This window comes from Danio rerio, chromosome 21, assembly GCF_052040795.2.
Source record: "Danio rerio strain M-AB ecotype USA chromosome 21, GRCz13ab, whole genome shotgun sequence".
NCBI classification, from domain to species: domain Eukaryota; kingdom Metazoa; phylum Chordata; class Actinopteri; order Cypriniformes; family Danionidae; genus Danio; species Danio rerio.
Window position 1 is genome coordinate 13,762,582 of NC_141041.1, and position 13,916 is coordinate 13,776,497.

The window sequence follows — 13,916 nt, forward strand, 5'->3', positions numbered from 1 at the left end:
TTTTAACTAAATCAATATTATTTAATTTAATTATTTTTTAAATATAATTTCAGTTTAATTTCTTTCATAAAACACCATTATTTATTTATGAAAAAAGATTAAAGGACATGAATAATCTATTTCCTCGTTTAAATATTAATTTTACATTTTAAAAATATTATTTTAATTAATTTCATTATTTATTTAATGTAATTTCAGTTTATAATTATTTATTTTATAAAACACCAATATTTATTTTATAATTAATAAATATATAATTTTATATTATATTGGTTTATAATCATTTATTTTATAAACAATTATTATTTTATAGAGGAACCTGCAAAAAATATAAATAAATCAATTAATACGCAAATAGTAAAAAAATGAATAAATAAATTCATAAGTCCCTCCATGAATAAAATAACTTAATAAAATAAATATACAATAATTAATAAATAAATATGCAAATAAATAAATTTATATAAAAATCCACACATTTCTGCATAAATTAATGTATAAATAATACATGCATAAATAATTAATAGTGGGGTAGGTAAATAATAAATTACATGAATATTGGGGAATAAGAAAATGATAAGCTGAAAGTTTATTCTTATTATAAAATACCTATTTTATTAATGCAACCAATAAAGCAGTCCCAAAACACTGTTAAGACATTTAAATACTTTAAGATTTACTTCATAACTAAACATAGCTTCATCACAGTAATAAGAAATATTTAATTGCATTATAGTTATCTTGCAAATATAAATAGCCCCCAAAAAAGATATAGGAGCTAAAATATAATATAAGTTTTCTGCATTCACTCAAGCCGTAAACACACACACACACGCACACACGCACGCACACACACACTTCAAGACGGAGCTTGAAAAGGAAAAACGACAGGAGTTGACGAATGGAAAAGTGGATCAGAAAAAAGAGAGAAAGAATCTGACAGGCAGAGGCGACGTTTCAAAAGAAATCTGTCCTAAGAACATTGGACCCGGCGACTGATGCAATCATTCCTGCAGGAATTGGGTCGCACTGTAAGCCACATTCAGCTCTCCGGACGCCCCGAAATATAAAAAAAGGGGGTTTAAAGCATTGAATGGCGCCAGTGATTGAGGACCTGGAAGTGTCATTAGATCCAGAGTAAATCCTGAGGGGCAGGAGGAGGAACAACAGAAGCCTGGTGTGGAATGGATTTAAGAGAGGAGAAATGAATAAATGAGATCAGAGTGCTTCGGATACAAATAAAGTGATAAAGAAAGTCCACTGGAGAGATGAAAAGGTACCGCATTTGTCAGAATCTACCTGCTCTCTCCATGTGTCGCAGCCTGGGGGCCGTTAGTTAAAAGAAAAAAAAGAAAAAGAAGAGTTTTGAATGAAAACAGTGCTTTGTAAAGTTGTGTCAAAGAGAGAGCGTCTAACAAGAAGATAAAGATCAATTCATGTTCATAATAGGAAATTATTTTACACACTTCTAAACAATTTTTAATAATTAAAAAAAAAAAACATTTTGACAAATAAATAAAAAATTATTCATTTATTACTATTATTATTATTATCATTCATTCATTCATTCATTTTCTTTTCGGCTTAGTCCCTTTTATTATTATTGTCGCCACCGCGGAATGAACTGCCTAATACCATTATTATTATTAATAATAATAATAATACAGATAATAAATCATTCATTCATTTTTTGGCTTAGTCCCTATTATTATTATTATTATTATTATTATTATCATTCTTTTTCCTTAGACTTAATCTCTGATTTATCAGACGCCGCCACAGCGGAATGAACTACCTATTACTGTTATAATTATTATTATTATTATTATTATTATTATTATTATTATTATTATTAATAATACAGATAATAATAAAAACTGTTATTATTATTATTATTATTTTTATTATTATTATTATTATTAATATTATTATCATCATTCTTTTTCCTTCGGCTTAGTAGATGATATATCAGATGTCGCCACAGCGGAATGAACCATATATTAATATTATTATTATTATTATTATTATTATTATTATTATTATTATTATTATTATTATTATTATCATCATCATCTTTCATTCATTCGTTTTCCTTCGGCTTAGTCTTTGATTTATCAGAAGTTGCCACAGTGGATTGAACCGCCTATTACTATTATTGTTATTATTATTATTGTTATTATCAGTAGTATTAAAAAATAACAATAAACAATAAGTATAATAACAGTATTATTAGCTTACTCAATTCACCTACCACTTGTCTTTGGACTTGTGGGGGAAACCAGAGCACCCGGAGGAAACCCACGCCAACACAGGGAGAACATGCAAACTCCACACAGAAATGCCAACCGACCCAGCCGAGGCTCGAACCAGCTGCTAGGCAACAACGCAAACCATTGAGCTGCCCTTTACTGTTTATCATTTTGATATTTGTTTCCATATATTGGCTTCTAAAAATATGAACAATATTCATTCACTTACTGAAAAAATGACTATTATTACTGTATTTTGCTTGCAGTTACTCAGAATACAAGTTATGTTTCTGATAATCTGCATCTTTAATAATACGAGTTAAATCTCCAGTCATTACAGAGGATGACGAGATTACATGAAGGTGCTTCCTCTTCCTCCCCCTTCCTGCATAATATCCTTTTGAACTGATGGAATATCTGAAGCAAAGTCACTTTGAGCTCCATGTAATTTAATAGAGCCTGAAGAGAAAATCTGATGTACCCAAACGCTCCAGAAACAAAAGCCTTGTGGTTTCCAGCATTATACACTATATGCACCTTCTCTCCCACAATCCCCTTTCATCTGTCATGCGATTCTCATGCAGAAATCAGATCTGGATCTCACGGTGACACCCACTCTATTGTTCAATCTCTGCTACTCGTCATCGCTTCGTCGATGATCCTCTACGATGTGTTCAGCTCAAATTAAGTGTGATGTTTCTGTGGCTGATCTATGGATGTTACTGATGCAAAAAGCAATGGTTCTTGGCTCATGAATTGTTTAGCCGTTTGACACAGAGCTGAAAGAGATTTTGGAAAAGATGTGTTTTGAATGATCAGATCTTAAGTAGATTCTATTTGCACTGGGGAGAGATATTCCAGAATCAAGTTGTGTGACATACCTGGATAAGTTTGTGGTATGTAAATGAATAACATCAGCTTTCAGTTCCTAAAACTGAGGTAACGACATTCTGTTGAACTTAAGAGTGTCATTTACTGTAGGTTTGAGGTTAACATACTCTGAATTGACTGAACTTAAACCCTGGAGAGTGATTTTGGAAAAGATGTGTCTTGAATGATCAGAATATAATTCTATTTGCACTGGGGAGAGATATTCCAGAAAGCAAGTTGTGTGACATACCTGGATAAGTTTGTGGTATGTAAATGAATAACATCAGCTTTCAGTTCCTAAAACTGAGGTAACGACATTCTGTTGAACTTAAGAGTGTCATTTACTGTAGGTTTGAGGTTAACATACTCTGAGTTGACTGAACTTAAACCCTGGAGAGTGATTTTGGAAAAGATGTGTCTTGAATGATCAGATCTTAAGTAGATTCTGCTTACATCAGGGGAGTATTCCAGAAAGCAGGTTGTGAAACACACCTGGGTAAGCTTAAGGATATGTAATTAGATAACATTAGCTTTAAGTTCCTAAAACTGAGATAACAACATTCTGTTTAACTAGACAATGTCATTTCCTTTAAGTCTGAGGTTTACAAACTCTAAATTGACTGAACTTAAACCCTGAAAAGAAATTTCAGAAAAGATGTGTCTTGAATGATCAGATCATAAGTAGATTCCGTTTACACCGGTGGGTATTGCAGAAAACAGGTTATGTGACAACCCTGGATAAGTTTAAGGATATGTAAGCGAATAACATCAGCTTTTGGTTCCAAAAAATACATTAATTAATAAATAAAAAATATTAACGAATAAAAAAATCTAAAACAAGGTGACAGCATTCTGTTGAACTTGAGAATGTAATTTATGTCCGAGGTTAACTTATTCTGAGTTGACTGAACTTGAATCCCAGGAGTGGTTTTGGAAACCACATAACTTGAGTAAGCAAGTTCAAGGTTTTGCAACCCAAGGTAACATGGCTGCACAGATGCATAAATTCGTTTGTTTTTTATTTTTTTGTCATTATCACAAATTTTTGCAACAAACAAACATATGCTTTAATACATTCATAATGGTGTTCATGTTTTACCGTCATGCTTTAAAAAAACAACAACGCTAAAATAAAAACAAAATTTCGCAATCTATAAGCCACAATAACAACTCTTGTATGGTAGTGCTATAACATACTTTAACATCAGTCACTTGATGACACTGGAATCCCCTGGCAGAAAAGTCCAGTGGCTAGGAATTATGTTAATGTTGTTTTTGTGTGTTTACATGCATAAATATGGCCATTGTATAAATGCACAGTGCAGTTATGAACTTATTACTGCATGTTTATGATAACATGATATCGTTGCCTTCAGTGATATCCTGAAGATAAATAACAAAAAATAAAGCAACTGGAATAAGTACAGCAGTCAGGACATCAACCTCATAAGATGACATATGATGACGTGTGCAGGTGTTGTAGTGCTGTCCCATTTCCTAGGGGTAAATTTTGAAGCCCTTCCCCTTCACACTCTGTTTCAAGGGCCAAGGGGAAGGGATAAGGGTACAAAACAGAATTGGGATTCGTCCTAAGTGATCAAAAGCTGAAGTTGTTTCAGACCCCACCAGTATTTAACAATGTCCACTTGTGAATGGACCAACAAAAGCGCAATTTAACACCAGGCAATAAATAGCTTTTGATGTAATAGAAAGAGAAGGTCACAGTTCACCACTTGATATTGACAAGTGCAGTTCATTAATCAAAATTTAAACGGTGATGAAGAAGTCTAACACAAAAGGCACAAGCTCCTCTGTACAAATGTAAGAACAAGTCAACCACTTTAAACTTTTGGCCTTGGGATTGATATCTGACATCTTTTGTCAGTAGTAAAAAAAGTGCCTGGAAATTGAGGATTCAAGGCGCGTGTTTAAAGCTGGTGAAAAGAATAATCCAGAAAAGCGTTTCAAAAACATCAATGCAGCTTTGTTTGATTTTTTTCCCCCCTGAATAAACCCAGGTGCACGTCAAATACCCTGCCATACACATCCAGTAAATATGACTGAGCTTTTGTATCACTCATGGATAGAAGCAGACATTCTTCCATATATCATTACCCATAAGCCTCAGAGAGGCTCTGATTTCAGAAACTCATTATTTTGAACGTTTCACAGCCAAGTGCCGATTTCTTTTAAGGTAGATTAATTTTATCAATATATAATGAGGGTCTTGATGTCAACTCAACAGGAAATGAGGATGTCAAGGCTGATTTTTCAGCAGCAGAGAAAAACTAATCTCTGATTTTATTTTATTGTCCCGCTGGATGCGAGGCACGGTCATCCTTAGCCTTAAATCAAATCCTAGCAGCTCTGTGCAATCGAATGAGCTTTGGGAGGGAATTAGACGGGACGCTCACGCTCTTTAAGCCTACTGGGTAAAAACTTGTTTGATTTCCATTGATTTCGGCGCTAGTTGTCAGCATGTTGTGACATGTAATCAATGTTCCTTGCCAAATTAATGATGAAAATCAGTAGGGTTGTGCGAAGCAAGCGTCAATTAGCTTCACGTTCTCGAAGGTGCCTGAAAATAGCTTCAAAAAAATAATAAAATCCAGGTTTTGGAAATGCAAATCAAATCTGACACACGGATTGGAGCAGATCAATCAAAAATCAATTTCACATGAGCGGCGGAGTTAAATTGCGCCAATGAGACTTTGACCTCTCCCGAGACGAGCGCTAGTCTCCATCCTTACGCTGTTTGACTGAATAACCGTCAAATCCGCCGTTCTTGTCACCGTCATAATAACTTGTCTTACACGGCTCTCTTGACGTACCGTCACGTCTTTATGCATCAGATGTGCTGCTCGTGTTTAAAAAGGATTTAGCCGGAGAGAAGAATTTGATTAGATGTATGACGCAGGATTACTTACTGTATGTCCGTGCCAAATAAGTTAAATTGTAATGTGTTTAGCGGTCTAATATGCAGAGGCTTATAGGCAGATAGCATAGGCGGCATCCTTGGCAACGTGACAGAACAGAAGGGACGAAATCCTCCTAGAAATGAAGTACCTGGAACACAATGTGCATCACGTATTATTTACAGAAGATTACACATGTAGAGAAGTAGATCCTGGGTTATCAGCGCGCAACAGAATTTTTGGTCGAAAAGTGAGAGGAAAAGAGAGAGCGAGAAAGAGAGAGAGAGAAATCGCATTGCTTCTGGCTCTGCCCAAACAAGCGGGCTCATGGGAACTTCCCACTGCTGGTGAGTGGGCTGAAATGAAAAGCTAAGAGAGCACTTTATCTCATATAGAGAATGTCACGAGTCCAGAAACACAGTTAAGATTAAGGCTGAAACAACTGAAAATGCTATCACTCCAATTGTTTACTTGAAAGGTCACAAAGTGTTGCCAGGCCCCTGAAGATATCTTTAATCCCACCGAGAAGGAAAACCGGCCTGTCTGAAGATTACAGTACACCTGGAAAAAGTTTGCCAGCGACGTTATCAAGCTAATACCCAAGTGCTGCGGTTTTAATCCCAACTACTAAGACATGATCATCAGACACAAACACACAAATGTATTCGCAAACTGACTTGTCTTTGATTGGTCACTTCACATGCGAGAATTATTTAGAATGAATGGATTCATTTGAAAGATTCAGATATTTTAACACTACATATGAGCCAAAAGACTGTAAAAAGACTCAATTCACTATAATTATTTTCAAAGCCACATAAGAGAGATAATCAAATTCAGTATGATTAATTATTTAATTCAGTGCTGCTCATTATGAGAGATAAAACAGTTTTGGAATTAGAATCAACTGATTCAATTGTGAATTAGACACTTGAATAATATATAGTGCATATTTCAACAATACATATTCGAGAAAACAATTCAGTGTGAACTGACTCACTTTTTACACTATGGGACAAAGAACCATTTAGAATACATACATTAATTTTAATGAATTAAAAAAAAGCCACATATAAGAGAAATGAATCGATTCTGTAGAATGAATTATTTATTTCAGTTTTACATATGAGAGTGCTGACAGTTTAGAAATTAGAATCATCTGATTCACTAGACTGAATCAGACATTTGAATACTTCAAACTTTATATTTCAATACTAAATATGTGAGAGAACCATTCAGGATGAACTGATTCACCAAACTGATTCATATATTTAAACAACAAATATCTGAGAAGGAATGGACATGCACAACAAAACAATTCACTAAATTGATTCAGACATTCCAGAACATACTGCATGCTTCACTAAATTACTTGAATGTGATCAACTTATGTTTAGGACCAAATGATTCACTTGAACAAATCAGATATTTTAACTTTAGATATTAGTATTAGAGTACCATTTTAAGACTAAACTAGACTGAATCAGTCATTTAAATATTACAAACAATATACTTCAATACTACAAAAATGAGAACCATTCAGGATGATTCATCACACTGTTACAAAGAGAGAATAATAAATGAACTGATTCATCAAAATGATTCATATATTTAAACAAGTATTCGAGAAGAAATGGACACGCACAACAAAATGATTCATTAAATTGATTCAGACATTCCAGAACATACTGCATGCTTCACCAAAAGATTTGAATGACATCTATTGTTTAGGACCAAATGATTGAACAAACTGGTTATTCTAACTTTAGATATGAGTAAGAGAGGACCATTTTAACACTAAACTGGACTGAATCAGTCAGTTGAATTCTTCAAACTATGCATTTTAATACTACATATAAGAGAACCATTAAGGATGATTTAGCAGACTGTTATAAACACACAGAGAGAAGAATGAGTGATGAACTGATTCACAAAAAATGATTCATATATTTAAACATCAAATATCTGAGAAGGAATAGACATGCAAAACAAAATGATTAACTAAAATGTTTGAATGAGATCAAATATTGTTTAGGATCAAAGGATTCACTTGAACAAATCAGATAGTTTAACTTTAGATAAGAGCAAGAGAGGGCCATTTTAAGACTAAACTAGACTGAATCAGTGATTTTAATACTTCAAACTTTATATTTCAATACTACATATGTGCGAGAACCATTAAGGATGATTCACTAGACTGTTATAAACATTGAGATATAATAAATAAAGAACTGATTCACTAAAATGATTCATATTTTCAAACATCAAATATCTGAGAAGGAATGTACATGCACAACAAAATGATTCACTAAATTGATTCAGACATTTCAGAACATACTGCATGCTTCACTAAAATATCTGAACGAGATCAACTATTGTTAGGACCAAATGATTCACTTGAACAAATCAGATATATAAGACTAAACTAGACTGGATCAGTCATCTGTCACTTAAATATTTAAATGAGATCAACTATTATTTAGGACTAAATAATTAACCTGAACAAATCAGATATTTCAACTTTAGATATGAGTAAGAGAGGGCCATTTTAACACTAAACTGGACTGAATCAGTCAGTTGAATTCTTCAAACTATATATTTCAATACTAAATAAATGAGAGAACCATTCAGGATGATTCACTAGACTGTCATAAACACTGAGAGAGAAGAATAAATGATAAAGTGATTCACTAAAATTATTCATATTTAAACATCAAATATCTGAGAAAGAATGGACACGCACAACAAAACGCTAAATTGATTCAGACATTCCAGAACATACTGCATGCTTCCCAAAAATACTTGAATGAGATCAACTTTTGTTTAGGACCAAATGATTCACTTGAACAAATCAGACATTCTAACTTTAGATATGAGTAAGAGAGGATTTTAAAACTAAACCAATAATGAATCACATTTTCAAACTCTATTTGAGAGAGAAACATGTTCGACAATACATCTACCATGCTGCTGTGTTTTAAAAACAGATGAACTTCTGTCACACCACTCAAAAATATCATAAAGTTCAGAGCATCACTACTTTTAGTATGCTACTTTTAGTTACTACACAGCAAGCCATGCCAAGATGCTCTGTAATGGAGCCATGTTTTCACATTTGGTTTGACTGGTTGGCCAAAACCCAATTTCGATTCCACCTTCCTCCCCCACAGGTCTTTTTTCACATTATATGATTTGGCTCCAAAATGTGGTACATTTGCGTCATCGGTGTGCCAACACGAGTACTAGCAGCAGCTGTTTACCTCTGCCTACTCAGAGGGAGAAGGCGTCAAAAATGTTTTTTATTCATGTAAATCATCTGGGAAATGATGATGGTGTGCCAATCTAACAAATGAAACATTATTAATAGCAGTTCTGTGAAAACAGGCAGGGTTGCCTTCATATCACTTGCTAACTGAGGTTCTCTTTACTGCTTTCAAGCATGCTTCAGTTTGGTGCACATTCAAGTTTTGAAAATCAGTTTCACAACAGCCAAAAGAAACAAACTTTGAGGTCAGGGAGCAGACAGACTGGCTAATCCAACAGTCTGCTATCCTCCACAGTTTACCACACTCAAATAATCTGCTGCACATAGAGCCATCTATATATTATAACATGGAGATAAAATTAAAAAAAAACCTCCCAAACCCTTTCAAAGAAAACAATCTAATTGATATCATCAAATAAAAAAAATAAAGGTAATCAAAAGATAGAACTTAGATTATTAAATATAAGATCACTCTCCTCTATAACTCTTTCTGTTAATGATTTGATAACCGATCTAAAGCTATACACTTTGTCTAACAGAAACCTAACTTAAAGCAGATGATTACGTGATCCTAAATAAGTCTTTAACTGAAGGATATCATAATAAACACGAGTCTCATCTTAAAGGAAAAGGTGGAGGCGTTGGCATAATATATAGTAATATATTTGTGTCACTTCAGCGATCTGACTTAATAGTAAAATAATATTGTTTTATATTTCAGCATGTAATATAAACAATAAATTTCAATCTAAATTTATAATGGCAATTGTATAAACGCCTCCAGGGCACCATACAGACTATACAAAATAATTCGCTGATTTATTATCTGAAAAAGTTCTGGCCACAGATAAAGATTTAATTGTTGGTGATTTTAATATTCATATAGATAGCGAAGACGATGTTCTAAGTCTGGACTTCTCGGACATACAAGCCTCTATTGTCACCTCATGGCTTTATTTTATCTTTGAGAAAATAAATTAATTCTTAAAATGTCAATGAGGGTCAAATGGTGTTGTTTTGGACCCCATTGTCTTTTTTTGTAAAGTCAAAAATAGTTAAAATCAGTTGAAATTGTCTATTGTTGGTATTGTCTTTTAGAACACAAATGACAAATGTGTGTTCTAAAATTGTTTTCAAAATATTTCTAAAATGTTTATGATGATTAGAATGTTTTTGAAATGATTTTTATTTTAATATCGCTTAATAGGCTTATAATATAGTATACAATTTTATAAATGTATATTTGTATGGGAGATTTTTTAGGAAAATCAACATCTAACAAATGACATAATAAGGGCATTGAGAAATTCAGAATGTTAAAGAGAACATTCCCTCAGCATCACGAGACTGCATATTAAATATTAATAATTTAAGAAGCACATTCTATGAATGTTATTTTACCTCAACCATTTTGTAAAGGTTATGTAAATGTTAAAGTTGAGGGAACATTCTCTTTTACCTGGGAAAGAAGGTCATACAAGTTTGAAATAACATGGAGGTGAGTAAATGATGACAGAATGTTCAGTTTTGTGTGAAATATTCCTTTAAAGTGTTTTTTTTTTCTTTTACAACAAATAACACTTAACTCCATCAATACATCAATCAGCTCTTTTAATTGGTCTTCAATTCTACAGCTTATATCTGTAATTCATAAAATTTAATTTTCCACCAGGACACATTAAGTTCCGTCAAATTTAGCTGCAATTAGATTAGCATCAACGGGCACCATAATTCTGCTAATTTGGAGGGAAAATAGAGCTTTGTGTTTTTGGCTGTGTCAGCACTTTTGAGTTAAGGTTTTTTTTCCCCTCACAGGGTGCCTCATTTAGCCTGCTTGATTGTATAGGGCCCCAGGAGCCTTCGGTCCATTTAACCGGTCTGATTTTTCAGTGCATGAACCACAGGACAACTCTACTAATAAGGTATTCAGTCAAAGTGCATACACTTACTGACTGACGGACACACACGACCTGCTAATGTGCGTGATATTGCATCTGAGTTCCCTGACCTGATTTGAATATGAATTACCTGGGCTGAAACGGGTCACCGGATGGGCAGAAAGCCACGCGGCTGCTGCAGAGATTAATATTAGTAGGAGCTTGTGATTTCTGTGATGCGAAAAACATTGACAGAATGTGAATTCTTGAGTAACAATTTACTTGAAGGGGTGTTCATAAGACTGTCAAGGAACGTTTATAATCATGACATGATACATATCATGAATGTAAAGGACATTTTATGCTTGCAGAGGTAACAAACTACAAGCTTTACACGTTTATATCAGTTTTACATCTTCTAAACACAAATTGGTGCAGTTGGGTTAATTGGTGCTTTTGAAAACACTGTTGGTTGGGTTTAGGGAAGGCGATGGGCAGGTCAATCTGTGCTTTTGAAAACACAATCGGTTGGGTTTAGGGAAGGCATGGGCAGGTCAATCTGTGCTTTTAAAAACACTATCGGTTGGGTTTAGCGAAGGCGGTGGATGGGAGTATAGGTTGGCCGGTCAGTCAGTCAGTTGACAGTGGCCTCTAGTGGATTTACACAAGAACAGCAGGCGCAAATGGCACTCGCGGGAGAAATTGAAGATCTGATAAAGGGTGAACCTTTAAAAGAAGTAGCTCCTGGGATGTATTTTGCGATATCCAGATATGTATACAGGGGTGCGAATCCGTAATGAGCGTGGGTTGCATCATTCATATAAAATGTCACATTTAAATTTAAAGCTTCGATTGAGATTGAAGAATTAAGCTTTGAATGACTATCATCAAATTTTATTCAAAATGTTTTTTTATGATACAAAAACTATGGTTTTGACTTCCTTATAGTATTTGGCTTCGTTTGAAACTGTGTACTATTTGCATACCTGTCAACACTGGGATGTGAAATGCCCATTGAGAGTGTATGCCCACCAAAAAAAATAAAAATAACTAAATATGTTCATCTGGAGCTGTTTCATTGTAAATAAACAGTTAAACAAGTAATTTAGAAAAAAATAATAATAATAATTAGTATACATTAGCAGCAAATAAATTAGCAAACAGTTTAACTTGCTAAAATGAATAGCTATTATAAAGAAAGAGAATCAAGTTATCAAATCTCAATCTTTTCTTCACTGTATTATTTACACATTCTGAATAAAGAGCAACAAATCAATATCACATTAATATAGATTTTTCTTTTGATTTCCTTAAATAACAGAGGTTTCACTTTAAAAATACACATCTATATTACAAGTTTTCGACTGCTTTCCAAGCTTTTTATGCTCATTTAGGACAAAATTTGTTGTGTTTGGAAAAATCCCCACCAAGATTGACATCTCTAGATGTTATTATTATTACTTATGTGTATATGTCTGTTCAAAAACGCACCCAAAACCTAGACTTTCGCTCGGCATCAAATCGCGTGAACAGAATCCGTTTAGAAAGCATCTATGTATCACTATGGAGCGCGTCAGACAGTCACGCACCGCTACATGACTGTTTTGATAGGAAGATAATCACGCTGTTTTAAATATTTATTTTTAAGTGTTTCATGCCTAAATAAAATAAAAACATGCTACATATGCCATTTGTCATTACCATGTGACCTACCCCTGTCATTTGTCTCACTTTACTCCCATTACATATTCTCTCGCTTTGCTTCAAGGGATAGCATAGCGCCCATCAAATGCGTACTTGGAAATCTCACCAGAAGTAGTAGGATTTAATCAAACTTCTCGCATACTGTTTTTCAAATACTATGAATTCGGATATACATCGGCTCGCATCCAGTTTTTAACACACTAATATAGCGGGAAATATGTAATTTCAGACACAGCCTTTGTTTTCGCTGCTATGGAAATCAATGGTTACAGGTGTTCAGCTTTCTACAAACAATATTCTTTAGTGTTTGTTATGCCCCGTGTGGCTCGGAGGATGAAAAGGGTTAAACATAATTATGACAACCCAATATTTTTAAAAATTCCTCTGCAACGTTAGTGGCTATGGGTCGACTAAGACAATGGATGTGGCAAAAAGTGCTTCGCTTTATTTAAAATAAAGAAAAAAACCTACTCTCACCTATGGTTATGAGCTTTGGGTCATGACCGAAAAGACATGGTCTTGGATACAAGTGGTTGAAATAATTTTCCATTGAAGGGTGGCAGGGTGCACTCTTATGGATAGGGTGAGGAGCTCTGACACTGGGGAGGAGCACGGAGTAGAGCCGCTGCTCCTCCACATCGAGAGAAGTCAGCTGAGGTGGCTCGGGCATCTCTTTCGCATGCCTCCAGGATGCCTACCTAGGGACGTGTTCCAGGCATGTCCCACCGGGAGGAGGCCTCTGGGATAACCCAGAACATACTGGAGGGACTATGTCTTTTGGCTGCTTGGGAATGCCTCGGGATCCTCCCGGAGGAGCCGGAGGATCTGTCTGGGGAGAGGGAAGTCTAAGGTTCTCTCTTAAGACTACTCCCCCCGCTACCTAGCCCCGGAAAAGCAGCAGAAAATTAATAAATGAATGAATGAATAAAAAAAGAATATTTAATCACCCAAAGTATATGTAAATGAGTACAATAAATGCTAAATAAGTGAGCAAATCAATTAAAACAAACCTGATAGAGGGAAGGAAAATAAGCAG